Below are 27,775 nucleotides of genomic sequence, written 5' to 3'. Positions count from 1 at the left end.
TGAGGAACTGAAAAAATTGGAACTATCATACATAGTTGTTAGAAATATCAAGTGGTGCAGCCAATGTGGAGAACATTTGGGCAGTTCTCAATAATTTCAACATGAACATTTTCAGAATAGGCAAATCTACAGAGACAGAAAGTAGATGGAAAGTTGTCTGTGTCTCAGGGTAAGAGGGTTTGGGGGAAAATCTGGAGTGACAGCTAATGGGTATTTGGTATTTTGGGGAGGGAGCATACAAATGTTACAAAATAATTGTAGATATATGAGTTTGTTAGGGCTGCTGTAAAAATGTACCACATACTGGATGGCTTAAACAACAGAAAATTATTGTCTGATAGTTCTGAAGGCCAGAACTCTTAGATCAATGTATCAGTAGGGCTAGATCCTTCTGAGGTTCTCTGATGGAAAAATCTGTTCTAGGCCTCCATCCTTGGCTTGTTGAGGTCCATTTTTTCCCTTGGTCCCTTCATATCTTCTTCCATCTATGAATTTATCTGTGTTCAAATTTTCCCTTTTTGTAAGAACACCAGTTATATTGGATTAGGGCCCACTCTAATTACCTCACTTTAACTTGATTATCTTTGTAAAGACTATTTCCAAATAAGGGCACATTTGAGATACTGGAGGTTAAGAGTTCACCATTTGAATTTTGGAAGAAACAATTCGATCCCTAATAGTAGTGATGGTTGCACAGCTTTGATTATTTTAAAAACCATTGAAACATACACTTTATATTTTTTAATTTTAATTTTATTTTAAGTTCCAGGTTACATGTGCAGGATGTGCAGGCTTGCTACATAGGTAAACAAGTGCCATGGTTTCCTGCACCTATCAACCTATCACCTAGGTATTAATCCCAGCATGCATTAGCTATTTATCCTGATGCTCTCCATCCCCCCACCCTACCACCCTACAGGCCCCAGTGTGTGTTGTTCCCTCCATGTGTCCATGTGTTCTCATTAAAACCATATACTTTAAATTGGTGAATTATATGGTACATAACTCATATCTCAATACAGTTGTTATGTAAATAATAAAAATATAAAACAATTGTTAAAAAAAATCTATCAGATAACTAATTCTTAAAAAGGCAAAAGTTTGGGGTGTGGGCACAGCTTCAGCAGAATTAAACGTTCCTGCCTGCCAGCTCTGAAGAGAGCAGCAGATCTAGCAGATCTCCCAGCACAGTGCTCAACCTCTGCTAAGGGACAGACTGCCTCCTCAAGTGGGTCCCTGACCCCCGTGCCTCCTGACAAGGAGACACCTCCCAGCAGAGGTCGACAGACACCTTATACAAAACAGCTCCAGCTGGCATCTGGCAGGTCCCCCTCTGGGACGAAGCTTCCAGAGGAAGGAGCAGGCAGCAATCTTTGCTATTCTGTAGCCTCCACTGGTGATATCCAGACAAACAGAGTCTGGAGTGGATCCCCAGCAAACTCCAGCAGACCTGCAGAAGAGGAGCCTGACTGTCAGAAGGAAAACTAACAAACAGGAAGGAATAGCATCAACATCAACAAAAAGGATGTCCACACAAAACCTCACCCAAAGGTCACCAACATCAAAGACCAAAGGTAGCTAAATCCACGGAGGTGAGGAAAAACCAGCGCAATAAGGCTGAAAATTCCAAAAACCAGAATGCCTCTTCTCCTCCAGAAGATCACAACTCCTCACCAACAAGGGAACAAAACAGGACAGAGAATGAGTTTGATGAATTGACAGAAGTAGGCTTCAGAAGGTGGGTGATAACAAACTCCACTGAGCTAAAGGAGCATGTTCTAACCCAATGCAAGGAAGCTAAGAACCTTGATAAAAGGTTAGAGGAATTGCTACCTAGAATTACCAGTTCAGAGAAGAACATAAATGACCTGATGGAGCTGAAAAACACAGCACAAGAACTTCGTGAAGCATACACAAGTATCCATAGCCGAATCAATCAAGCAGAAGAAAGGATATCAGAGTTTGAAGCTCAACTTAATCAAATAAAGCATGAAGACAAGATTAGAGCAAAAAAACATAAAAAGGAACGAACAAAGCCTCCAAGAAATATGAGACTACATGAAAAGAACAAACATATGTTTGATTGCTGTACCTGAAAGTGATGGGGAGAAAGGAACCAAGTTGGAAAACACACTTCAGGATATTATCCATGAGATCTTCCCCAACCTAGCAAGACAGGCCAACGTTCAAATTCAGGAAATACAAAGAACACCACAAAGATATTCCTTTAGAAGAGCAACCCCAAGAGACATAATCATCAGATTCACCAAGGTGGAAATGAAGGAAAATTGTTATGGGCAGCCAGAGAGAAAGATCAGGTTAACCACAAAGGGAAGCCCATCAGACTAACAGCGGATCTCTCTCCAGAAACCCTACAAGCCAGAAGAGAGTGGGGGCCAATATTCAAAATCCTTGAAGAAAAGAATTTTCAACCCAGAATTTCATATTCAGCCAAACTAAGCTTCATAAGTGAAGAAGAAATACAAACAAGGAAATGCTGAGGGATTTTGGTACCACCAGACCTGCCTTACAAGAGCTCCTGAAGGAAGCACTAAATATGGAAAGGAAAAACCAGTACCAGTCACTGCAAAAACAAACCAAAATGTAAATACCATCAACACTATGAAGAAACTGCATCAACTAATGGGCAAAATAACCAGATAGCATCATAATAACAGGAACAAATTGACACATAACAATATTAACCTTAAATGTAAATGAGCTAAATGCCCCAGTTAAAAGGCACAGACTGGAAAATTGGATAGAGTCAAGACCCATCAGTGTGCTGTATTCAGGAGACCCATCTCACCTGCAAAGACACACATAGGCTCAAAATAAAAAGATGGAGGAAGATTTACCAAGCAAATGGAAGGCAAAAAAAATCAGGGGTTGCAATCCCAGTCACTGATAAAACAGATTTTAAACCAACAAAGATCACAAGAGACAAAGATGTGCAATACATAATGGTAAAGGGATTGATGCAACAAGAAGAGCTAACTATCCTAAATATATATGCACCCAATAGAGGAGCACCCAGATTCAGAAAGCAAGTTCTTAGAGACTTACAAAGAGACTTAGACTCCCACACAATAACAGTAGGAGACTTTAACACATCACTGTCAATATTAGACAGATCAATGAGACAGAAAATTAACAAGGATATTCAGGACTTGAACTCAGCTCTGGACCAAGTGGACCTAGTAGACATCTACAGAACTCTCCACCCCAAATCAACAGAATATACATTCTTCTCAGTACTGCACTGCACTTGTTCTAAAATTGAACGCATAATTGGATATAAAACACTCCTCAGCAAATGCAAAAGAATGGAAATCATAACAGTTTCTCAGACTACAGAGCAATCAAATTAGAACTCAGGATTAAGAAACTCACTCAAAACTGCACAACTACATGGAAGCTGAACAACCTGCTCCTGAATGACTACTGGGCAAATAACGAAATTAAGACAGAAATAAATAAGTTCTTTGAAACCAATGAGAACAAAGACACAATGTACCAGAATCCCCGGGACACAGCTAAAGCAGTGTTTAGAGGGAAATTAATAGCACCAAATGCCCACAGGAGAAAGCGAGAAAGATCTAAAGTCAACACCCTAACAATTAAAAGAACTAGAGAAGCAAGAACAGACAAATTCAAAAGCTAACAGAAGACAAGAAATGACTAAGATCAGAGCAGAACTGATGGAAATAGAGTCATGAAAAACCCTTCAAAAAAATCAATGAATACAGGAGGTGGTTTTTTGAAAAGATTAACAAAATAGATAGACCCCTATCCAGACTAATAAAGAAAAGAAGAGAAGAATCAAATAGATGCAATAAAAAATGATAAAGGGGATATCACCACTGATCCCACAGCAATACAAACTACCATCAGTGAATATTATAAACACCTCTACACAAATAAACTAGAAAATCTACAAGAAATGGATAAATTTCTGGACACATACACCCTCCTGAGACTAAACCAGGAAGAAGTCAAATCCCTGAATAGACCAATAACAAGTTCTGAAATTGAGGCAGTAAGTAATAGCCTATCAACCAAAAAAAAAAAGCCCAGGATATGACAGACTCACAGCCGAATTCTACCACAGGTACAAAGAGGAGCTGGTACAATTCCTTCTGAAACTATTCCAAACAATAGAAAAAGAGGGACTCCTCCCTAACTCATTTTATGAGGCCAGCATCATCTTGATACAAAAACCTGGGAGAGACACACACACACAAAAATTTCAGGCCAATATCCCTGATGAACATTGATGTGAAAATCCTCAATATAATACTGGCAAAGTGAATCCAGCAGCACATCAAAAAGCGTATTCACCGCGATCAAGTGGGCTTCATCCCTGGGATGCAAGGCTGGTTCAACATACGCAAATCAGTAAACATAATCCATCACATAAACAGAACCAATGACAAAAACGACATGATTATCTCAATAGAGGTAGCAAAGGCCAAAGGCCTTCAATAAAATTCAACACCCTTTCATGCTAAAAACACTCAATCAACTAGGTATTGAAGGAACATATCTCAAAATAACAAGAGCTATTTATGACAAACCCACAGCCAATATCATACTGGATGGCCAAAAGCTGGAAGCATTCCCTTTGAAAACTGGCACAAGACAAGGATGCCCTCTCTCACCACTCCTATTCAACATAGTATTGGAAGGGCTGGCCAGGGCAATCAGGCAAGAGAAAGAAATAAAGGTATTCAAATAGGAAGGGAGGAAGTCAAATTGTCCCCGTTTGCAGATGACATGATTGTATATTTAGAAAATCCCATCTTCTCATACCAAAAACTACTTAAGCTGATAAGCAACTTCAGCAAAGTCTCAGGATACAAAATCAATGTGCAAAAATCACATGCATTCCTATACACCAATAATAGACAGAGAGCCAAATCATGAGCAAACTCCCATTCACAATTGCTACAAAGAGAATAAAATACCTAGAAATACAACTTACAAGGGATGTGAAGGACCTCTTCTAGGAGAACTATAAACCACTGCTGAAGGAAATAAAAGAAAACAGAAACAAATGGGAAAGCATTCCATGCTCCTGGATAGGAAGAACCAATATCATGAAAATGGTCATACTGCCCAAAGTAATTTATAGATTCAATGCTGTTCGCATTAAGTTACCATTGACTTTCTTCACAGAATTAGAAAAAACTATAATTTTATATGGAAACAAAAAGGGCCTGTATAGCCAAGACAATCCTAAGCAAAAAGAACAAAGCTAGAGGCTTCACGCTACCATGCTACCTGGCTTCAAACTATACTACAAGGCTACAGTAATCAAAACAGCATGGTACTGGTACCAAAACAGATGTACAGACCAATGGAACAAAACAGAGGCCTCAGAAATAACACCACACATCTACAACCATCTGATCTTTGACAAACCTGACAAAAACAAACAATGGGGGAAGGATTCCCTATTTAATAAATGGTGTTGGAAAAACTGGCTATCCATATGCAGAAAACTGAAATTGGACCACTTCCTTATACCTTATACAAAAAAAAAAAACTCAAGATGAATTAAAGATTTAAACCTAAGACCTAAAACCATAAAAATCCTAGAATAAAACATAGGCAATACCATTCAGGACATAGGGATGGGCAAAGATTTCATGACCAAAACACCAAAAGCAATTGCAACAAAAGCCAAAATTGACAAATGGGATCTAATTAAACTAAAGAGCTTTGGCCCAACAAAAGAAACTATCCTGAGAGTGAACAGGCAACCTACAGAATGGTAGAAAATTTTTGCAATCTATCCATCTGACAAAGGTCTAATGTAGAGAATCGACAAGGTACTTAAACAAGTTTACAAGAAAAAAACAACCCCATCAGAAAGTGAGTGAAGGATATGAACAGGCACTTCTCAAAAGAAGACATTTATGTAGCCAAAAAACATATGAAAAAAAGCTCATCATCACTGGTCATTAGAGAAATGCAAATCGAAACCACAATGAGATACCATCTCATGCCAGTTAGAATAGCAATCATTAAAAAGTCAGGAAACAACAGATGCTGGAGAGGATGTGGAGAAATAGGAATGCTTTTACACTCTTGGTGGCAGTGTAAATTAGTTCAACCATTGTGGAAGACAGTGTGGTGATTCCTCAAGGATCTAAAACCAGAAATATCATTTGACCCAGCAATCCCATTACTGGGTATATACCCAAAGGATTATAAATCATTCTACTATAAAGACACATGCACACGTATGTTTATTGCAGCACTATTCACAACAGCAAAGACTTGGAACCAACCCAAATGCCCACCAATGTTAGACTGGCTAAAGAAAATGTGGCACATATACACCATGGAATACTATGCAGCCATAAAAAAGAATGAGTTCATGTCCTTTGCAGGGACATGAATGAAGCTGGCAGCCATCATTCTCAGCAAACTAACACAGGAACAGAAAACCAAACACCACATGTTCTTACTCATAAGTGGGAGTTGAACAATGAGAACACATGGGCACAGGAAGGGGAACATCACACACCGGGGCCTGTCAGGGGTTGGGAGGCAATGGGAGGGAAAGCAATTGGAGAAATACCTAATGTGGATGATAGGTTGATGGGTGGAGCAAACCACCATGGCACATGTATACCTATGTAACAAACCTGCACATTCTGCACATGTATCCCAGGACTTATAGTATAATTTTTAAAAAAGGCAAAACCTTAAGAGACGCCTCACTAAAGGAGACCTAAGAACTGTAAAAATATCAAACAGTTTCAAAATTATTAATCATTAGGGAAATTCAAATCAAATTCATTATGTGATACCAATGTAAACCAAATAAAATGACTAAATTTTAAAGACTGACAGTACAAAATAATAGCAAAGATAACAAACAATTAGAACTCTCATGTATTACTTATCAAAATTTTACAGGCACTTTGGAAAAGAGTTAGTCAGTTTCATATAAAATAGAACATACAATTCCATTCCTACATATTTACTAGTTTTGTCTAGCTTTTGTCCCTAGTTTCAAGGAAGGAGCCTCTATATCCTGAGAATGTCCTAGTGGCAGGAGTATCTTTTTCAGGGTAGGACTCTCAGACCACACTTCTTGAGATTATGCTAATGAAGTGACTTATCCTGGGTCCTAGATGGTTGCACAACAGGGGCTAGTTATGCTGGAAAGACCAACCATGTGATTAGAGCTTTCAGGGTTTGGAGCTATGTGATATAAGCTCAAACTCCCAACCTCTAGGGATGAAGGGAGCCTGAAGATTGAATTCAATTATATAACCAAGGATTCAGTCAATCATGCCTACTTACTGAAACCCCACTAAAAATTCTGAACACCCGAAGCTCACCTGTCACCTGGACACCTGAAATTACCATCAATGGTTGGTGAAACACACTGAGGCCCCGGGAAGGTAATGCATCTGGGGACATGGAAAGTTCATGTTTGGGACTCTTCCAGACCTTGCCTTATATGATTTTTCCTTGGCTTGTTCTTATTCATATCCTTTTGCTATAATAAAAGTATAAGTATAGTGATTTCTTGAGCTCTGTGAGTCATTCTACGTAATTATTCAACATGAGGGGTGGTAGTAGAAACCCTAAATTTATAGTCAGTTGGTCGAAAGTGTAGGTAAACCACACTTTTTGGGAATCCTCTAATTTGTTCCTAAAGTGAGTGCAGTCTTGTCAAGGACTGTGCCCTTAATCTGTGAAGTTTGACCTGATTCTGGGTAGTTAGTGTTAAAATTGCATTAGGCCTAAGAAAAATAAAAACATATTCACATAAGACATTACCTGGATGTTCATAGCAGCTGTATATAAAATGACCCAAAACTGTAAATAACCCAAATATCCATATATAATGGAAGAATTGTAAAATAGTGGTACATCTATTCAATGCAATATTACGAGGTAGGAAAAGTCAGTTGATTATTGATATACGGGACAAATTAACAGATTTCAAAGGCATTGTGCCAAATAAAATAAGCTAGACAGAAGATGAATATTCTCTGATTTGATTTATATGAATTCTAATGACAGCAGTAGATCATTAGTTACCAGGAGCTAGGAATAGAGGAAGGATATTTATTTGTAAAGAGGATTGAGGGAACTTTGTGGAGTGCTGGAAATACTTTATGTCATAGCTGGTGTGGTGGTTGTAAGGCTTCATATACTATCTTGGTTCCAATGTCACACAAGGTGTAATAAACAATACCAGTCTCATAATGTAGATGTAACTCTAAAGAAAACTGTTAAATTTATTTATTTGGAGGTTATGTAGATATGTTTATTGTGTGAAAATTCATCAGAATGTATCTTGATTATTAGTCCAAATGTTGGTATATATTTTTGATATATGCTCTATTTCATTAAAGTAGTTCATGTTTTTAAAATGTTATTTATTGTTTTTCCCTTGGTAGTGCTTTAGAGTTTCCTTTTTGTAGATGTTACACATTTCTTCTTGAGTGTATTTCTAGCCGTTGTATGGTTTTCCTGATATTTTAATAGAAACTCCTTCATTATATTTTTCTACTTTATATTTGACATGTGCAAAACTACTAAAAAAATAATAATTTTGAAATTAACTATTTTTCTGAATATTGGAAATTGTTGGAAATTGTCTATTTCTAATCTTTCCAACTAGACATTTTTAGGTTTTCCATATATGCTACCAAACTATTGGTAAATAATGATAATTTCCTTGGCTTTTTAACAAATGTTTATGGTTCTTGTTTCCCTTTTCTTATCAATTTCAAAGTTTTAGGACTATGAAAATTGATAGTAGTAATATCTTACACTCTTCTCAACCTTCTTACTTGAATGAGAATTCTTCCAGTACTCAAATCTGAAATACGATGTTGGTAAGTTTAAAATGTACATCGGTTAGGTTAAAGAATAATCTTTTTCTTCTATTTTCATCAGATTATAAAATCAGAAATATGTATTGGATATTATCAAATGCATTTATTATAAAATCTTATTATTTTCCTCTTTGGGTAAATTATTATTTTGTATTATTGTAATTGATATTTTTAGTGATCCATCTTTATATTCCTGAATAAATTTCATTTGGTATTAGTGTATTAATATTCTGTAAGATTATAATGGAAAGTATTGGCCAGGTGTAGTGGCTCACACCTGTAATCCCAGTACTTTGGGAGGCCAAGGCAGGTGGATCAGTTGAGGTCAGGAGTTCGAGACCAGCCTGGCCAACATAGTGAAACCCTGTCTCTACTAAAATACAAAAAATTAGCTGGATGTGGGGGCACATGTCTGTAATACTAGCTACTCGGGAGGCTGAGGCAGGAGAATCCCTTGAACCTGAGGTTGCAGTGAGCTGAGATCATGCCACGGCACTCCAGCCTGGGTGACAGACCAAGACTCCATTTCAAAAAAAAAGTGTTTTGTTTACCATGTAAGCATCTTTAATCTGTAGTTTCTTTTTTCTATGATTTCTTAATCAAATTCAGAATGCAGGCTGATCTCTTATTTAAAAAAGTGGGACTTTTATTTTGTTCTCCATGTTTTACTAACATTGGCAATATCTGGTCTTTGAGGGTTTAAAATAACTTTCCCATGAAAGCTTTGGATCTAAAACTCAAGTGATTAGATGAGAGGTTTAGAAATTATGTTCTGTTGGGGAACCAGCTCCATCATGTTGGTTCTGAAGGATCAGAAGCCAATGGGTTGAATTTACTGGGGAGCAAATTTTAACTCAAACTATGATACCCTCTTTACAATTAAAATAGTCTTAAAATGGTAAGAGAATTTTACAGAGCAGTGCATAGAAGAAGTTTATGCCTTCCTGGACAAAAGAAGTTGAATGATAGAGCTTTTATCTAAACTCTTTTTTCTTGTATCTCATTCAGTACCATTCAAATGTCATCCTCATCTGCAACTTTTTAGTGAAAGGGCTTCAAAGAACACTCTCTCTCTTAGGGTCTCATTCATTCTCCAAGGCCACAGCAGGCCCTGAGTCATCCTCACTATGAGTGTAGCCCACAGATATGTTCCCTGAAGAGAAACCAAAGAGCTCAGCATAGCAAATGTTCACCCACAGGGACGAAACAAGCCCTAACCCACAGAATTAAGCTGTAGGCTGTAGAAGCCAGAGGAAAAGTTTACCTGGGTGCCAACATTGAAGATCTGCTGAAGCAGATAGAAATGAGAGAATCAGAACAGAACTTCAACACAGCTCTATCAGAGAAAGAATAAAATGCAGAGATCAACAAAGTCCCATTCAAACTTATGTTAAAAATGCAAAATGCTATTAATTGAATTTATTGTACATTTGGCTCCCAACAGATCACATTTTGGTCCTTAATCCTGTTAAAAGATAAACTTACGCACATTACAAGTTTAACAAATTTGAGCATTCAGCAATTCATGAATTGGGCAGCATCAGATGGCAAGTAATTCATCACTCCACTAAGAAGGAGAGAGGGGAAACATTATAAGGTCTTTACAGAACAAAGACAAAGAAAATATTTGACTGGCCAAAGAAGAAAGTCCGTAGTTAAAAGCTGGCAATTTCTGATTGGTTAAGCTTAAGTTTCATTTTACTGTTTACATTGAATTCGGTTTTTGTTTACTTAAGTAGGAACCCAAGCCAGTGGAGCCATCTCAGCCTAATGACCTTCCAATTAATTATTTTAACAATACAGAATGCTTCATATAATACCAATATAAAATAATAGTTATACAATGCAGATGCTAAAATGTATTGAAGAGCCGTGATAGCTGATCATAACACATTTAGAATTCAGCAACTCATAGGAGAACGTGTTACTTTACTTTCTCATTGGGTTGACTTCCTGTCCATTCAGTATCATCTTAGATGGAAAACTGAAAATTATTTCTTACTTGGTCTGACTCTCTTTCCACTCTCTTTTCTACCTTCTTCTCTTTCAGCTCCCAGACTTCACCCTGCTTCAGCTCCTGTCATCCTGTGCTGTGGAATTCCTAAACCTCTTAGCTTGAGCCCTGCAACGATCTGATTTTCACTCTGTTCTAGGAAGGTTCCATTCTTCAGTGTGGAGCACATGTAAGTGTCTATTTTTGACTAAAAGAGATTGCCTCTCATAGCGAAACCTTGTTATGTTGTTACACAAAAGTCCTCTTCACTAGCCATGAGGATGGACAAATATGAAGGCTGCCTCTTTCTGCAATAATAGCATGTAACACCCCACCCTACTTTGGTTACCCTTTGAATTTGCTACTTAGAATTTTTTCCATGCACAGTGATCATGAGGCAAATACTTTAACTAGAATGACACAGTCAGATTAAAAAAAGAAAAAAGAGGACAATGGCACACATAGAATTTACCTTAAAGTTACTATGTCACCGACACCTCTAAGTACAATTTTAAAAAAAGTACTGTCACCATTTCACCCACTCTGTGACAGCTACTAAATACACCATAGGTATAAGATGAGAGAAAAGGGATAAAAGCCATAGCAATAACTTTTTCTTGTTTAAAAATACAGTACACTAATTGGGAGATATATAGATTAGTCTTCTGCATGCATATTTCTTTTAAGTATAACATTAACGAATAGCATTGCTTATCTACATATAAGTTACAATCCAAAAGCATTTATTAGCCTCTCATTCTTCCTCTGGTACCTTCCCCAACTAGATTTCTAATTTAATTTATAGTTTAGTAATTATTACCTTGTTTCTTTTATGAAATTTCTCTCTTCACTGGTCAAGAAAAAAATCAGAAACTAAAGATTTTGTACATAGAAATAGTGTGAGAGCTATACCACATACTACTAAGAACTCTACTGGGATTATTACTTCAGTAGTGGGAGAAAAATAAAAACAAACCACTGCTATAATTTCTCTTTGAGTTCCCAATATTACATATTTTGTATTAAGGGACACTATCCAATTTATTCAATAGTTATAATTCATTGACTAAGAAGATAAAATCCACTAAAAATGAGTAAAAATTAATGTTAAAAACTGGCCAAGAAGTTTGATGGCCTCTCACTTTGGAAATTCTTTTTCTATATGAGTGCTCAGTCTTAATATTATGTATTAACATGAAGGTAGAGAGCAATCAAATACAAATCTATTTCATGGCAGGACTACCAGTACAATAAAATTTAATGGCTATCTTTAAAGGTTTTGGTATGAGTCATTCTGGAAAAAAATGTTTCAATTTACTTTTCAAGCTTCTGCCTAAAAGGCAGAAAGGAAAACTCACTCTGTCCTCAAAAATCAAGGAAAGTAGTTTAGTAGGCAGAGTACTTGTCATTTGACCCAAAAAACCTCATATTTTTACCAGAGTCAAGATAGAAAAAGATCAATTCAGTCTTTTAAAGAAGCAATGACTCAGAAGACCAATCACATCAGGACAGGGCCTGCTGTTCAAACTGCTTAGATTTTACAAGGTGCTATTAGGTATACTTAAAGTTGATTGGCCTATAAATTGGCAACAAAAAATCCCTTGTGGTATTTCAACAAAAGAAGATATTTCTGTGAGTTTTACATGGCTCTCTCTTCGAGAGAGTGGTGAGGAAATTGCACTTCAGTTCTGTTTCTTCATTCTCTTTTCTACTAGTAGTTTTAGCTCTGTGAGTTTCCTTCTTCAACTAGAAAAAGATAATTGGATTTATCATTACTAGCTCTAATTTTTAAAAAGACCTATAAAGCAAGGTCCTCTTTTCATTGTGACCACTGTTTAATTGATCTTTTCTATATACAACTGAAGTTTTTTTTTTTTTTGCTGAAGTGTATATGACATGTTTCTTCCACTCAGGTTAAATGTTCTGCTCTCCAGGATAAATGGGAAAATATAAGACTGGAATCAAGCATTAATCCTGAGTGGTTTAGGTATAATATAATTAAAATATATATGTATCAAAAATATTAATAAAAGCTCGCATTCTTGGAGATTAAATAATGTGTTTGGATGTGATTTTTAGTTGTTTGTTTAATAGAAAAATAAATTTATAGCTTACTTTTAGAGATTATTAGGCAAATGGTATAAGATAGAGATATAAAGTTCAGGCTTTGAAATAGAAAGACTGAGATTAGAATTTTAATTTTACCATTATTAGCCTAAGTTTTTTCATTCGAAAAATAGAGATAATACAAACATTAGATTTTGTTGAAATTGATGAACAAATGTAAATTGTAAACAATTGGTGAAGTAACAAATGTAAAATGTAAAAAATGGACATCAATTGTAAAAAGTTGATAAACTAACAAAAGTAAAAAAAATGAACTAACATAGTGCTTTATGTGTAGGAGTTTCAATAAGTACTATTATAATCAAAGCAAGCTGTCAGAGACCATCATTGCTTTTATCTGAACCGAGCAAAATATCAACTGCTGGAGCTCTCAGATTCTTCCAAGATCCATCCTGTGCAATTTTCAGCAGTTTGCAACCCAGTCACAGGCTTCCTTTTTCACTGGACCTTAGAATCCATTCAGATCTCAACTTGCACAGGGCCACACACCCCCTGCAAAGATGCCTGAGCTAAATTTCTACTAGCCTCAGCAACCTTACACCAATGCTATCCTCGAGCATTGAACAGTTCTCTGGACACCTGCAGCAAAGGTAGTTTTCAGCAGTTCTGCTTGAAAATCATTTTCACATTTCCATTATTTCGGGATTTTATCTGGTTATTATCTCAGTGCCCCTCCTATCATGGTATTCTTATTTTTCATGTTCTTGACTCAATTACTTCCTTCCAAGTATTTCCATTGCACCGACTGAAAATGCATACATTTCTATTTTCCTTTTTACTACCATTTATCGATTTCCTGGAGTCTCATTTATATTTATTGAAATACATGAATCATGTTTCATAATTTATCTCACTTACATGGTATCATGCAACTTGGAAGTAGAGATCATAAACTAGTTTCTAAGGATTCCATCATCCTGAGTACTTTCCATTTCCACCTAGATGACCTACTTGATAAAACGGCTTTACTATTTCTTGAAGTCTACTAACTCTATTCAACTTCACCCATGCCTGCACACAAACTGGAACCCAGATTTTCTTATTACCTTTCCCTGGCATTCTTTCTACTTCACAAAGTTGCCTGTCTCCAAAAGCAGTGGCCGATTAAATGAAACCATATATGTTAGGCAACTAGCTCTGTTTCTGGCATGTTAAACAGCAGCTAAAAATAAACTAGTCAACTTTTCCCTCCAGTCTCAATTTCGGTAGGTGAACATATTCCTCCATGCAACCTTAAATTACATATTTAAATGATACTACTCAGAATGTCATATATCATGTAGGAAATTGTAAACTTGCCATTACAAGTAATAGACTAAACTCAAAACAAAACAGTTATTATCCATTCACGCATATCATGCTTATGTCTGTTTCTTTTCTTTTGTGAAAATAACTTCTTACTTTTCAAAATATGTGATTATGCAAAAGTTTCAAGCAAAATTTTCATATTTACCTTCAACAAATAGATCCTGTACTGAGTCATTCTGGGGGATTAAATAATGTTTGGATGTGATTTGTAGTTGTTTACTTCAATCAAAAAAATAATTTGTAATGTTTACTTTTAGAATCAAAGTTAGAAATATCCTTTAAAGTTCATCTAGACCTGTTCAGTGTTCTAAAACAGTGACAAGATGGTCTTTAAAATGAAGATCTGTACCAGTGACAATAGCCTGTTTCCTCCCATAATCTTTCAGCGTAACACTGCAAAGAGCATTAGTAGAAAGGAAAATACCTAATTTCTACTCTCTGATGTAATCTTCATCTTTACGTGAAGAGCACAAAGATGACTTAGTGTTGCCACAAGAGTGTTCCCATCATATCTCTCAAGGGATGATAAACGTCAGTTGTACTCACCCCGAATTATATTATTTTTGGCTTCCTTCATAAATCAAAACTGAAACACTATTGATGTGTTATTATAAAAGAAAATATATAAACTAGGGAAAATATTAGCAAATTGGAAATTCTCAGCATATTGCAATATGTTTAAATGCCTCACTAGAGACTTACCTGGAATTCATGTTATTATGATTTGTTTTTATGTTCTTGTTTTCTATTCATCGCCTATTGATCGATTGACATTTCTCAGTCATTGAAAGGCCTTGCTCCTGCTCATGCTCAAAGCATGAGGAGAAAACAAACAGCAATTCACCATTCTTCTTGTTTTTCTACCTAATAGAAGGTAATGGGTTTTTCTAGAAAACTGGTTCTTGCTGGCTAACTTTCTACCTAAACGCCATGAGCTTTCTTTTAATCTTTAAGGCTCATATAATTGTATATTCAGTAGGATAAAAAAATTTGAATGCTTTTGATGGACTTCTAAGGACATGAACTCAGGAGTATTATTGATGTTTTCATCTTTGCCATATCCCTGATTCCTTTGTACCTTGTACATGCTTTTGACATCTTTAATGACCACTAAAATCTCTTCAAATACAGTACATTAATTATATGTATATTCCAATACATTTGGTTTTTTCATGGCTATTGAAATACTGCATGTTGATGCGGACAATAAAAGTCAAATGGGCATTTTTTTCTCATGGTCTAATAATAGTGAAACAAGAAGTTACCACTACAATTTTAATTGTTTAAAGTTACAAATTGCATGCCTTACATTCCACTTAGGCAGTCAACATTTGTAGAAACTATTAAAGTCATTGTTATAGTGAATTTTTAACTTTGAATATATATAAGGAGAAATAAAACAACCAGTGAAAACATATACAAAGGTAACTCTTGGCTGTCTTTCTGCCCTGTTCACATCTTCCTTAGCACCTAAGAAAGTAAAGTAAGCTATATGGAATTTGTGCCCGTGTAGGTAAAGCATGAAGAAAAATTCTCTCTCAGTCTCCAAGGGATAAAATAATGTTTGAGAGAAAATATATAAAACTCTCTCTAATACCTCAAAGTAACTGAGCAAATTTTTCTTACTTTTCTTCTCCTTTAGTTCAGATTTTTTGAAAGAAAAGTTAATCAAACTAGGAATTATATAGTGAAAAACAATTACTTTTTCACTTAAATGATTTTAGCTACTACAAATTCATCATGTTACCTCTAGTATGTATCACTGCACTGACATTCCCAGCAGATGGCAATGTTAAGACTTAATGTTATTGTTTGATTTATTATAGGTATGCATCTATATTGGAGAAATGAATGCTAAACAAACGAGGCATTTGTTAATAAAATTTATTTCATTCTCCCTTTTTTCTCTGTTGAATTTATACATGTTTATATCATTTTTTAAAATTAAGTTTGGCATTAACTTCAAAGAAAGTAATGGTTATTATTCAAAGAAAACCACTTAGTAATATCATTGTTACCAGTGGTTAGAAAAGCCTCTTTTGAAGTAACTGACTCTTGAAAGCCTTAGGAAGCACTTAATATAACATAAGATTTATGTACAGTCCTGTAACACATAATAAAATAAAAACACAGGAGCTAATTAGAGATTGCTTATTAAGAATACCAGAAACAAGGAAATATGAAAAATTATCTGCAAGAACTATGTTCCCAAGACTTGAATACTATTAAGAAAGTGAAATGTTAAAAAAAAAAATTACTTACATAAAACAAAAGTGATAAAAAAAGATAAAAGAAAAACAAAGAGAATCGGTTAGTCAAGTCTTTTCTACCTTAAGTTTATTTCTCTGGCCAGCAGAAGAGTTCCCCTGCAAAATGATTATGATTTCTGTTTGTTTTGGTATTTAGTAAGCAACTGTTCCCAAGATAAGATTATGATTTCCACCAGTACTTCTTAAAATGTGGGTCTGCGGAATGGTGTTGCTCCACAAATTATGTGCTACAAGTCAGAAACAAAGTCAGTTATAAATTTAGAACAAGCAGTCATAGCAATTTGGCAGTGTAACTTTGTTGAATCTGAGAGTAAAAAAACTAGGATATATATTTTGTATTTCTCCGTTTTATTCCATTTTTCTGGTAATTTATTTTTAAAGTATTTTACAAAAACATTAATCCAGAATGGATTGGAAAGAGGCAGGGGAAAGTAGCCCTTTATATGGATGACTTTAAAATCACTGGTTTATCCCTTATACTGATATCTTTAGAATGATTACAGATTTTTCTTCTTTGCACAGTCATGCCTATGAAGCAAGAGCTCATTCTTTTGGATGCCACAATTTTTCCTTTCCATTGATCCAATAACATTGGGCCAAAAAGCAGTGAGGTTATATGTCATACTGAAGTCATACAGCTGACAGTGAGATTTTTATATGTATTAGCCTATGTCATTTTCATTTCCTGGTTACTGAAAATCAAGCTTCCTTAATGTTAAGAATGGCCTGAAGTCACATTGAATTATAGTGTATTATACCTGAGATGTAACCTTCTAGAAACATTTAGTAAGCCTCTACTCGATATTACACAATGTCTCAGTCTTCAAAATAAGTTCAAAACCCTGTTTGGAACAAAGATAAATCCACTGGAAGCAATTATTATTATTATTATTTGAGACAGGGTCTCGCTCTGTCACCAAGGCTGGAGTGCAGTGGCACCATCTCTACTCACTGCAACCTCCACCTCCTGGGCTCAAGTGATCCTCCTACCTCAGCCTCCTGAATAGCTGGGACTAGAGGTGTGTGCCACCACACCTGGCTAATTTTTGAATTTATTTGTAAAGATGAGGTCTTACTATGTTGCCTAGGCTGGTCTGGAACTCCTGAGTTCAAACCATCTGCCCACCTCACCTCCCAAAGTGCAGGAATTGCAGGTGTGAGCCACCACACTCAGTCTAGAAAAAATTAAACAATAGAGATGCCACAGTTAAGTGCTGAGGTTTGTGCTGCACACTCTAAGTAGGAAGGGAATAGAGGGAAAAGGAAACCAAGTAATAACCACTAATTTACATGAATGTAAGTTAATGGATATGATGTCCAGCCTGATGGTTAGCACATGGCAGATACTCAACACTATTTCTGTTTTGTTTGTTTTTAAAAAGGGCTTGATCAGGGCTCTCTTTGAAAGGATGAGAATAATTCATAAAGAAAAAAATGAAAATTCCATACAAAAGATTGTGCATTTGTAATGAAGATCCTTATGATACTCTGAGCATTCACTCAGGGGAACAGAGAGGAACAAAGGTGGGAATGAAGAGAGAGTTCCATAGATGATATTTTGTTTACTGTGATCTATAACCTCTGGTCTCCAAAAAAAAATTCACAACCACTTCTATGATTAAACTATTATGCTTATTTCAATATTCCCCTGTCTTTGCAACAAAACTATTCAGCTTGTGACATGGAATAAGATACAGCAATGATTCCCATTCTCCTTGAATGGGAAAGGGTAATGATGTGTTGGTTTTTTTTTTTTTTTTTTTTTTCAAAAATACAACGACTGATGTAAGTGATGACACAAGTAACCTAATCATTTGTTTCCTTCCAGTTAGTTTAACCAAAGTGGAAACTATGAAAGAGAACACAAATAGTAATCATTATTTCCTGTATTTCAGCCTTCCTCAGCTTCTGTCTGTACATTAGCAAAGTTCTAAGGGTTTCTAAACTTTCATCTTTTTCCTCGCTTTGTAATTTGAGCTTGATTGCTCCCTCTCTGCTACGGAAGAAAACATATTCTATAATCTTTTTAAAAACATGGCAAACGTATCATTCTATATAAAAACAATCTGAATAATAAAAAAAGAGGTCTATTTTATTTCCATTTCTCCTTCCTTTTCGTTTCTGCGGTACAGATCATGCCTTTGTATCTGACTTATTTTCCGCAGGTAAACCTGGCCAGGCCTTGGCACCATAGAATAGAGTTTCCTTTAAAAGCTGTCAGGCGTTTCCCTGACAAATATATGCTTGTAATTGGATCTCTCTGCTTTAGTAATAGTGATTCCAGATGGCTGCTTCTAGAGGAAGCAAGAATTTCCGGCTCCACAATGGTGCGGTTAACAGAGCTCTTCCCCTAGCCGCTCTTAAGTCGAAGAACTGTGTGTTTCGAACTTCCTGATTGATCAAGTATTATAAGAAGAGTTCTGGTTTTAGACAGGTTCCTTTGTGGGAGAACTGTAGTTGAAGCTTTTACTGCTGCAAAGATGCCCGTGAGGAAAACACAAAGTGAACTTTTCTCTCAGCACCAGTTAACAACCAGTGATTGTTAACTGTTTGGTCTCTTGTGCATCTACAGCAGAATATAAATAACGTTCATAGAGTTCAAGTCCTGAAGTTCAACACATGGTACTCTAAAGGATGTTAGGTAAAGTTACCAAATGCATAAACACATTAACAGCAAAGGAAGTGTGAGTTGGAGATTAAAGCTCAAGCATAAACTTGATATCAGTTCTTGTCATCTCCTAAACTATTGCATAGAAAACACTCTTTCTAATCCAATTTAAGTCTTGCAGAAAGCTTAGAAGGCTGGAAAAGCAAGTATTTTACATGTATTTTATAGATGATGAAACTGAGGCTGAAAATTTAGGCGATAGAGACAGGGTAAATGTGCATCTGTATATTCCTATTTCAGGTCTCCTTCATAAGCACTAGGCTGCCTCATTACATCAGCATCAGGGGAGGGATGAGCAGTGAAAAAAAAAGTCCTGATAAAAATAATGATGAAAAAAATAACAATAATAAAGCCACAGGTAGTTCTTTGTGCATTAAATTTGACGGTCTAAAACTTCCAGTTCTCTCCAAAGACCTATTCTTTTTTTTTTTTTTTTTTTTTTGAGACAGAGTCTCACTCTGTAGGTCAGGCTGGAGTGCAGTGGCGCTATCTCGGCTGACTGCAAGCTCCGCCTTCCGGGTTCACGCCATTCTCCTGCCTCAGCCTCTGAGTAGCTGGGACTACAGCCACCCGCCACCACTCCTGGTTAATTTTTTGTATTTTTAGTAGAGACGGGGTTTCACTGTGTTAGCCAGATGGTCTTGATCTCCTGACCTCCCAAAGTACTGGGATTACAGGCGTGAGCCACTGCTTTCGGCCCGAAAAACCCACCATCTTGGCCGGGCACGGTCCCTCAGGCCTGTAATCCCAGCACTTTGGGAGGCTGTCGCAGGTGGATCACCCGAGGTCAGGAGTTCGAGACCAGCCTGACCAACATGGTGAAACCCCGTCTCTACTAAAAATACAAAAATTAGCTGGGCATGATGGCACGTGCCTGTAATCCCAGCTACTTGCGAGGCTGAGGCAGGAGAATCACTTGAACCCGGGAGGTGGAGGTTGCAGTGAGCCAAGATCCCACCATTGCACTCCAGCCTGGGTGTCACAGCTAGACTCTGTCTCAAAAAAAAAAAAAAAAAAGAAAGAAAGAAAGAAAGAAAAACCCCACCATCTTTTATTATTTACGACTATCTTAATTTGGTTCTTGCAAAAGGAGGCCCTTAGACAAGATTTTGGGTGTAAGTAGTTTATTTGAGGAAAATACAATGAGAGGGTACAGAAGTAAAGCACAGAAGAGAAGAGGACCAATAAAAAGTGCATCAATAAATGGAGTTACCCATTGTCTGTGAGAAGTTCTGCATGGAGGGACCCTGTGAAACAGTGCATAAAACAAAATATAATTTTCTCACTAAGGAGAGAGGAAGCTGGAATGTTATACATGAGCTCTTGTTTCTCATTGCCTGAAGGTTACTCATGGAGCATTAACTCCCTGGCATTTCTGGTTTGACTCCTCTGTACAGACCAAGCAGGCTCAAAGGATATACAAAACTTTTATGCAGAGAGAGATATAGAAAGCCATAGTGGATGGGGGAAGCTTCAAAGAAATAAGGGAATACGAACAGGGTACCACTAGCATTTGCTAAAATTACCTGGAAGGAAGTTGACACGAAAGGGTGCTTTGATGAATGTGAAATATATTACAACAGTGAGTCAGAGAAGTTGACTTTTCTGTTTCCTTAAATATTCGATATGAGTGTGTGTGTGTGTGTGTGTGTGAAAGAGAGATGGTTAATTTCATGTGTCAACTTGACTGGGCTAAAGGTTGCCCAGATAGCTAGTAAAACGTTATTTCTTGATGTGTCTGTGAGAGTGTTTCTAGAATAGATTAACGTTTGAATCAGTAGACTAAGTAAAGAAGATTGCTCTCACCCATGAAGATGGGCATCACTTAATTTATTGAGGGCCGCAGTAGAACAAAAAATGGAGCAAGGGATAATTTGCTGTCTCTGATTGATCTAGGACATCTATCTTCTCCTGCCCTAGGACTTCCTGCTCCTTGTTCTTGGGCCTTCAGGTTTGAACTGGACTTATACCACTGACTCCCTGCTTAGACTAGAACTATATCACCATCTTTCCTGAGCCCCCAGCTTTCAGACAGCAGATCATTGGCCTTCCTAGCTTCCACGATCAAGTGAGCTAATCTTTCATAATAAATCTCTTTCTGTATGTGTTCATATATTCTATTGGTTTTGTTTGGTCTCTAGAGAACCCTAATACAGCATGTATTTGTGTGTGTGTGTGTGTGTGTGTGTGTGTATTACTTCCCTCAGATTTTATCCTACCACATCTTTTCAGTGCAGAGTTGTTTCAGTGGTCCAAAATTTTATTTATGAGAGGTTGCATTTTTTCTATGATCTGAAACTATAATATTCTAAAAAATTATTGATGATCACCAGTGGAAAACAAGAATAATTTTATGAATAAACAATTCTCACAAAATGAATATAAATCAATAACAAACATAAAAAGATTAGTTTCATAATCAAAAACTATGAAATTTATCAAAAAATTACACCCTATTGAAATATGGTGAGATTAAAAATATATTTATAAGGAATATTTTTCGATAACAGAAAAATTATGGTGTCATGTTGAATTTTTAAAAGATTCAAAATTATATATTTAATTTCATATATATATATTATGTGTGGATCTGTGTGTGTGTGTGTGTGTGTGTGTGTGTGTGTATGCCTGGAAGTAATTACACTTGAGAGTAGGTTATTTTAATTTTACTTCTGTGTTTATTTTCTACAATTCTATTTCTTACAATGACAATGTGTTATTTTTATACTCAGAAAAGTTTTTAAAATCAAAATCAGAAATTTACTATATATGTATAATTTCAAACATCCTTGCATCATCTTCAATTATTTTACCTTCCAGAAAATTACCAAAACCTTTTTCAACTTACATATGTTTCTAATCTGTATCCACTGTTTGAATAACATCATTTGAACAAGTTGTACTTGAGGGATTTGGCAAATAATCTATATTCATTATGTTTGCCCTGCTCCATTTTTATGAAGTTAACTTTTACCTTTTCAGGCAACAAATTGTAATTGTTCAGCATTTCTCCTATAGAAGATTGTTTTATTTGTTATTGGACTTCTCCATAACTTTTAATTCATTTTTACAGATTTGTAATCACAAGTTAATATAGAATTATAGGCTTAGGCTCTCTAAAGCTTTATAAAATAATTGTTTCATTTATATATTCATTTGTTTACTTTTTCTCTCCAAGTTAGAATGAACTACTACCAATGTAATGTATTATTATCATTTCCATAAACATAAACTATCTTAATTTATTAAAACTGTACTTAATAAAATTAGAGAGGGTGGTATATATACTAGTATGTCAAATGCAATGGACTTGGCAGTCAGGAATTCAGTTTCTAGCAAGAGCTGCATTAACTCAAATGAACAGGATCAGTAGATATCTAATTACTTACCTGTTAATGTGGTCCTATACAATGCACTCAAAGCAAAAGTTTTCCTAAGTGCTTCTAACTTCAAGGACATCTAGGAGACAAAGTAGAATTTTCCATAAATTATGTAGGTTACACAGCATGGCCCTATCAACTTGTAAAATGTTTAGAATTCATGAAATATATAAATGCTACTATATTAGACAGGTCATGGCCATGAGTGCTCACCACAGCCTCAGATTTATTCTGGTAAAAGCAATAGCAGATCATTCTTTACATACAGATACTATCATGATATCCACTGAATGGCGTTGAGGCGAGTGCCTAAGTTATAAATAGCTATTTGTATGTGCTGGCATAATTACTACCAAAATGATGATTAACAGATTAAAACACTTCTCCTCTCATATCCTTAGAATTAGATACACACATGTACATGTACAGGCACAAGTACAGGCATATGAATATCATAAAACTGAAAAATACCCAGGAAGAGGGTAGGTAGATGCTACGAGGCAGTAAAGCCACGATTAAGCAGAAGTAGCAAGATGGAAGGATAGTAGATCCAAACACAGAGTGAAGCAGAGGCAGAAAAAAAGCTAAGTGTCAAGAATGGTCCCATTATGTAGTGACTGTTGGGCTACTATAAATGTGTAAGAAGTACAGGTGTATGAGAAGTATCCCTGAGTAATCAATAAGCCAAATCTAATGACCAGAGACAACCTGATATAACAGCTGTTGCCTGCAATCAGGGCCCTACACTAATTTAATCCTAGAGTTATACTATTATTATGGATAATAAATGGTTAGAAAAAAAGCCACAAAATTTTCAATATATGGGTAAAGAAACATAAGAATATATGTGATTTCATTTTATTTGAAATAAACGTATTTACACTAAAATTCAACAAAAGTCTATTTTAATACTGATGTTTAAATATAAGATTATACTTATTTATAGAATTGGAGTTAAAAATTTGTGGCCCTGTATGTTAGTCCATTCTAGCATTGCTGTAAAGAAATACCTGAGATAGGGTAATTTATAAAGAAAAGAGGTTTAATTGGCTTATAGTTCTGCAAGCCGTACAGGAAGCGTAGCAGCTTCTGCTTCTGGGGAAGCCTCAAGAAAGTTAAAATCATGGTGGAAGGTGAAGGGGAAGCAGGCACATGTAACATGGCTGGAACAGGAGGAAGACAGTGGGGAGATACTACACACTTTTAAACAACCAGATCTCACGATAACTCACTCACTCATAATCGTGAGAACAGCACTGAGGGGATGATAAGCTATTCATGAGAAACTGCTTCCAAGATCCAATCATGAATTTCACCAGGCCCCACCTCCAACACGAGATTACAATTGATCATGAGATTTGGGTGGGGCATAGATCCAAACAATATCACCCTACAAGGTGGATTTGGCACTTGATTAAATTCTTGAGTTTTTGTTTATTTCTATGATTTTCTTATTCTCCTTATAGCTGAATCAGATTCTAACTACACACACACACACACACACACACACACACACACACATAGCTTAACACTTTTTCTTTTATTTCTCTGCTTCCTTTTTCTTTACTATTATGTCTTTGGTAGCTTTTTTTTTTTTACAAGTGAAACACTGAACATCAGAGAGGCACTAAGCAGAATGTAATGTCTCAGTATTAATTTTGAGGTGCATGAAGCAAGAAAATAATAGTATTGATATTGAGTTATATTGAAAAGTTTAGAGTGCATTTTCACGTGTACAAATGCACATATATGAAGTGAATTTAAGGTCTTAAAGCAGGGGATAACAGAAGATTCGACATAATAATGATCATTTTGCTTTTGAAATATGATACACACCAAAAAGGATGTAATGATGGCCTTTTTTAGTATCAGGACACTATTGATACCATAGAAATAATTTTATTTTTCCTTTCTCTCTTCACAAATGTGAAAAACAGAATATCTCTGGCGTCAAATTAAGAAGTAAGATCTGGGAGAAAAAAAAACAATGAACGTACTAGGAATAAAATTACCTAACACCTCATACTTTTTATTTCTTCCTTCCTTTATGCCTACTTATACAATTTTTTCCTGTTCTTCAGGAGAATCAGTGTTTTTTCTGCAAGAAAAATGAATGCAGATTGAGGATGACTGCTCTAACTGCAACACTTTATTATGTTTTAATGAATAATAGCTTTTTTCTTCATGTAACAGAAATGAATTGATTACAGTGATAAAAATGCTTTGTAGGTGTTAATTTGTAAAATATTTTTGGTTGATCCCTGTGAAGTGTTGCTTTTAATGTTGACTCATAATCATATATAAAAGAAGTTAATATTTATTCTTTTTTTTTTTTTTTTGAGATGGAGTCTCACTCTGTCACCAAGGCTGGAGTTCAGTGGCACAATCTCAGCTGACTGCAACCTCTGCCTCCTGGGTTCAAACGATTCTCCTGCCTCAGTCTCCCGAGTAACTGGGATTACAGGTTCCCACTACCACACCTGGCTAATTTTTTTTTTTAGTAGAAATGGGGTTTCACCATGTTGGCCAGGCTAGTCTCAAGCTTCTGACCTCAAGTGATCAGTCCACCTTGGCCTCCCAAAGTGCTGAGATTACAGGTGTGAGCCACCTTTCCTGGGTCTCTACATTTTAATACAATCATCTCTCAAGACTAATATTTAAAAGAAAGGAAAGAAGCTAATATTTATTGAATCCTTAATACATGCCAGATTTTTTTTCAACTGATATCTCATTTAATTTGCTCTCTTGATGTGACAAATGTCCTCTTTTCCTCATTCTCCAAGTTCGCAAGCCAGAGGTTTAGTGGGTCCCACTTGTCTAGCTTGTGTCCACAGGAATATCCACAACCATACAATATCTTCCTATAAACAGAGAAAATAGAATGTATGGATAACTTTAAATGATGAGTGTTTCAGGTCTACTCTGTAAACTTGCAATCACATAAAGAAAATTTAGAACTGAGGCTTCAATAATTGCATTGTTTGGAACACAGAAGAAACAGAAATTGGAATGTTTTTCATGTTTGCACAAGCCATTGGAGAACATTTAAAAGTTACCTAATTAGTAGATTAGAGTAATTAATCAGACCGCTAGACATTTTTTTACCACTTTGATTACAATTTGTAAATTTTCTTAAATAATTGACTCAGTATTCTAAACCGATATAATCATCTTTGCATTAAATTATTAAATTTATGCCAATCCACTTGGCATGTTCTCCATTGCCATCCACTCAAGTCACAGCTCATAAATTGATAGCATTTGTAAATATAAGAGAAACACACTTGTCATGGACTTTATTCTGATTTAAAGTAAGTACTTATGTTTATGTCCTCAGACAAAAACAAGTTTCACATTTTGACATGAATATCAGAGAGTTGAGTCAATTTTTAAATTTTTTTCATTTAACCAATTTTGTTTGGACAAACTCTTATGCCTTTAAAGAGTTAGTTTTCAGTTTCATTTATTTTTCATTTGCTTGCTTGTTATGCTTTTAAATAACTATTTATAGAACAACGAGGAATAATCTAATCAAAGCCAGAAGTTGAGCATTTGGATGCCTTTAATTCCCCTCTGTTTCCCAATTGAAACATGATGTTTTGAGACAGCAGCCAGAAAAAGGCACATGTTATCTTAAGTAGCTGATTTGGAAACTGAGCTTACGAATTGACTGGGAATTAAAGAAAGGAAGACATATATACAGTTGATCCTTGAACAACATAGCGTTTGAATTGCAACAGTCCGCTTACACACAGATTTCTTTTTTTTTTTTTTTTTTTTTTTTTTGAGACAGAGTCTCACTCTGTCGCCCAGGCTGGAGTGCAGTGGCGCAATCTCAGCTCACTGCAACTGCCGCCTCCCAGGCTCAAGCAGTTCACCTGCCTCAGCCTCCCAATTAGCTGGGACTACAGGTGCCCGCCGCCAAGCCCGGCTAATTTTTTTGTATTTTAGTAGAGACGGGGTTTCACCTTGTTGCCCAGGCTGGTCGCGAACTCCTGAGCTCAACAATCGGCCCGCCTCAGCCTCCCAAAATGCTGGGATTACAGGCGTGAGCCACCGTGCCCGGCCAGATTTCTTAAAATAAATATAGTTGACTCTCCAAATTGATGAGTCCTGCGTTGGCAACAAAATGCAGATTGAAAATACAGTATTCTGGGAATGTGAAGCCTGTGGATAGAGAGGGCTGACTTTTCCTGTTCCCAAGTTCCACAAGGACAAGTGCAGAACATCAATATGAGCAGATTTTAGTATCCTCGGACAGTCCTGGAACCAATCCCCCTTGGACACCCACGTGTGGCTATGATCCTAGCAGATGAGTTTCTCATTTTCTTGCCTTCTCTATAGCTTTTTTTCCTAGTATCTGATTGAGATGAACAATCCTCTTAACAATTTATCAATATTGCCTGCTCTATAGTCAGGTGTGCACACTCATTGAATCTGCCACTTTGGAGTGCTCAGAGAACAAGGTTTTTAAAATAAGTAGTGTAGCATTCTTAGAGTTTGGTTCTTTCAACAACATTTAGTATTGAGCACTTTCCATGATGAGTTAGGTAGTATCAGAGACACAGGTTGCAATGGTGAGTAACAACAGAATGTCCCTCTTTCATAAATTTTACAACCTAACAGGAGTGACATACATAAAATAATCATACAAATAAATGTAAAATTTCAAATGCGGCAAGTGAAACAAAAAAGAAATATGTGTGCTATGAAAGTCTATACAGGGAATCTGACCTAGTCAGGAAGATCAAGGAAGGCTCCCATGAGAAAAAGAGCACTGTGTTGAAATTAAAGAAAGACAAATGTTAACCAGATAATGAAAGAAGATAGATGCTGGCCACACTAAAGGAAAACATATCCTGTGGTGAGAGAGAGCAAGATAAAGAAAAGGGACTGAAAGGAAGAGCCAAGCAGCTTGAGAACAAAGATAGAGAAAGTGTGGTGAGAAATAAGACTAGAGGAGTCGGCAGAGCCAACATCATTCGGGCCTTGTAGGCTGTGAGTACACGTTTTGCCTTTATCCTAAGAGCAGTGGGAAGGTTTGTTTAATCAGACATACGCCATGATTAAATATGCTTTAAGATGTGACATGATTAAAAACGTTTTAAGAAAAGATCACTCTAGTAAAATCTTAAGCCTCAAGGAGACTAGAGTAGGAA

At 36.1% G+C, this 27,775-nt stretch overlaps 1 long non-coding RNA gene across 1 annotated transcript in view; it reads right to left on the bottom strand.

Annotated features, from left to right (window-relative positions):
- Positions 1–27,775, bottom strand: part of LOC134809581 (uncharacterized) — a 100,307-nt gene that overhangs the window by 51,893 nt on the left and 20,639 nt on the right. The window contains exon 3 of the long non-coding RNA XR_010155672.1: positions 22,626–22,695. This is a non-coding gene — a long non-coding RNA (uncharacterized LOC134809581). The remainder of the gene's footprint in view (positions 1–22,625; positions 22,696–27,775) is intronic.

This window comes from Pan troglodytes, chromosome 2 (assembly GCF_028858775.2).
Source record: "Pan troglodytes isolate AG18354 chromosome 2, NHGRI_mPanTro3-v2.0_pri, whole genome shotgun sequence".
NCBI classification, from domain to species: Eukaryota; Metazoa; Chordata; class Mammalia; order Primates; family Hominidae; genus Pan; species Pan troglodytes.
Note: the sequence above shows the minus strand (reverse complement) of the source record. Positions and strands in the feature narration are given on the sequence as shown.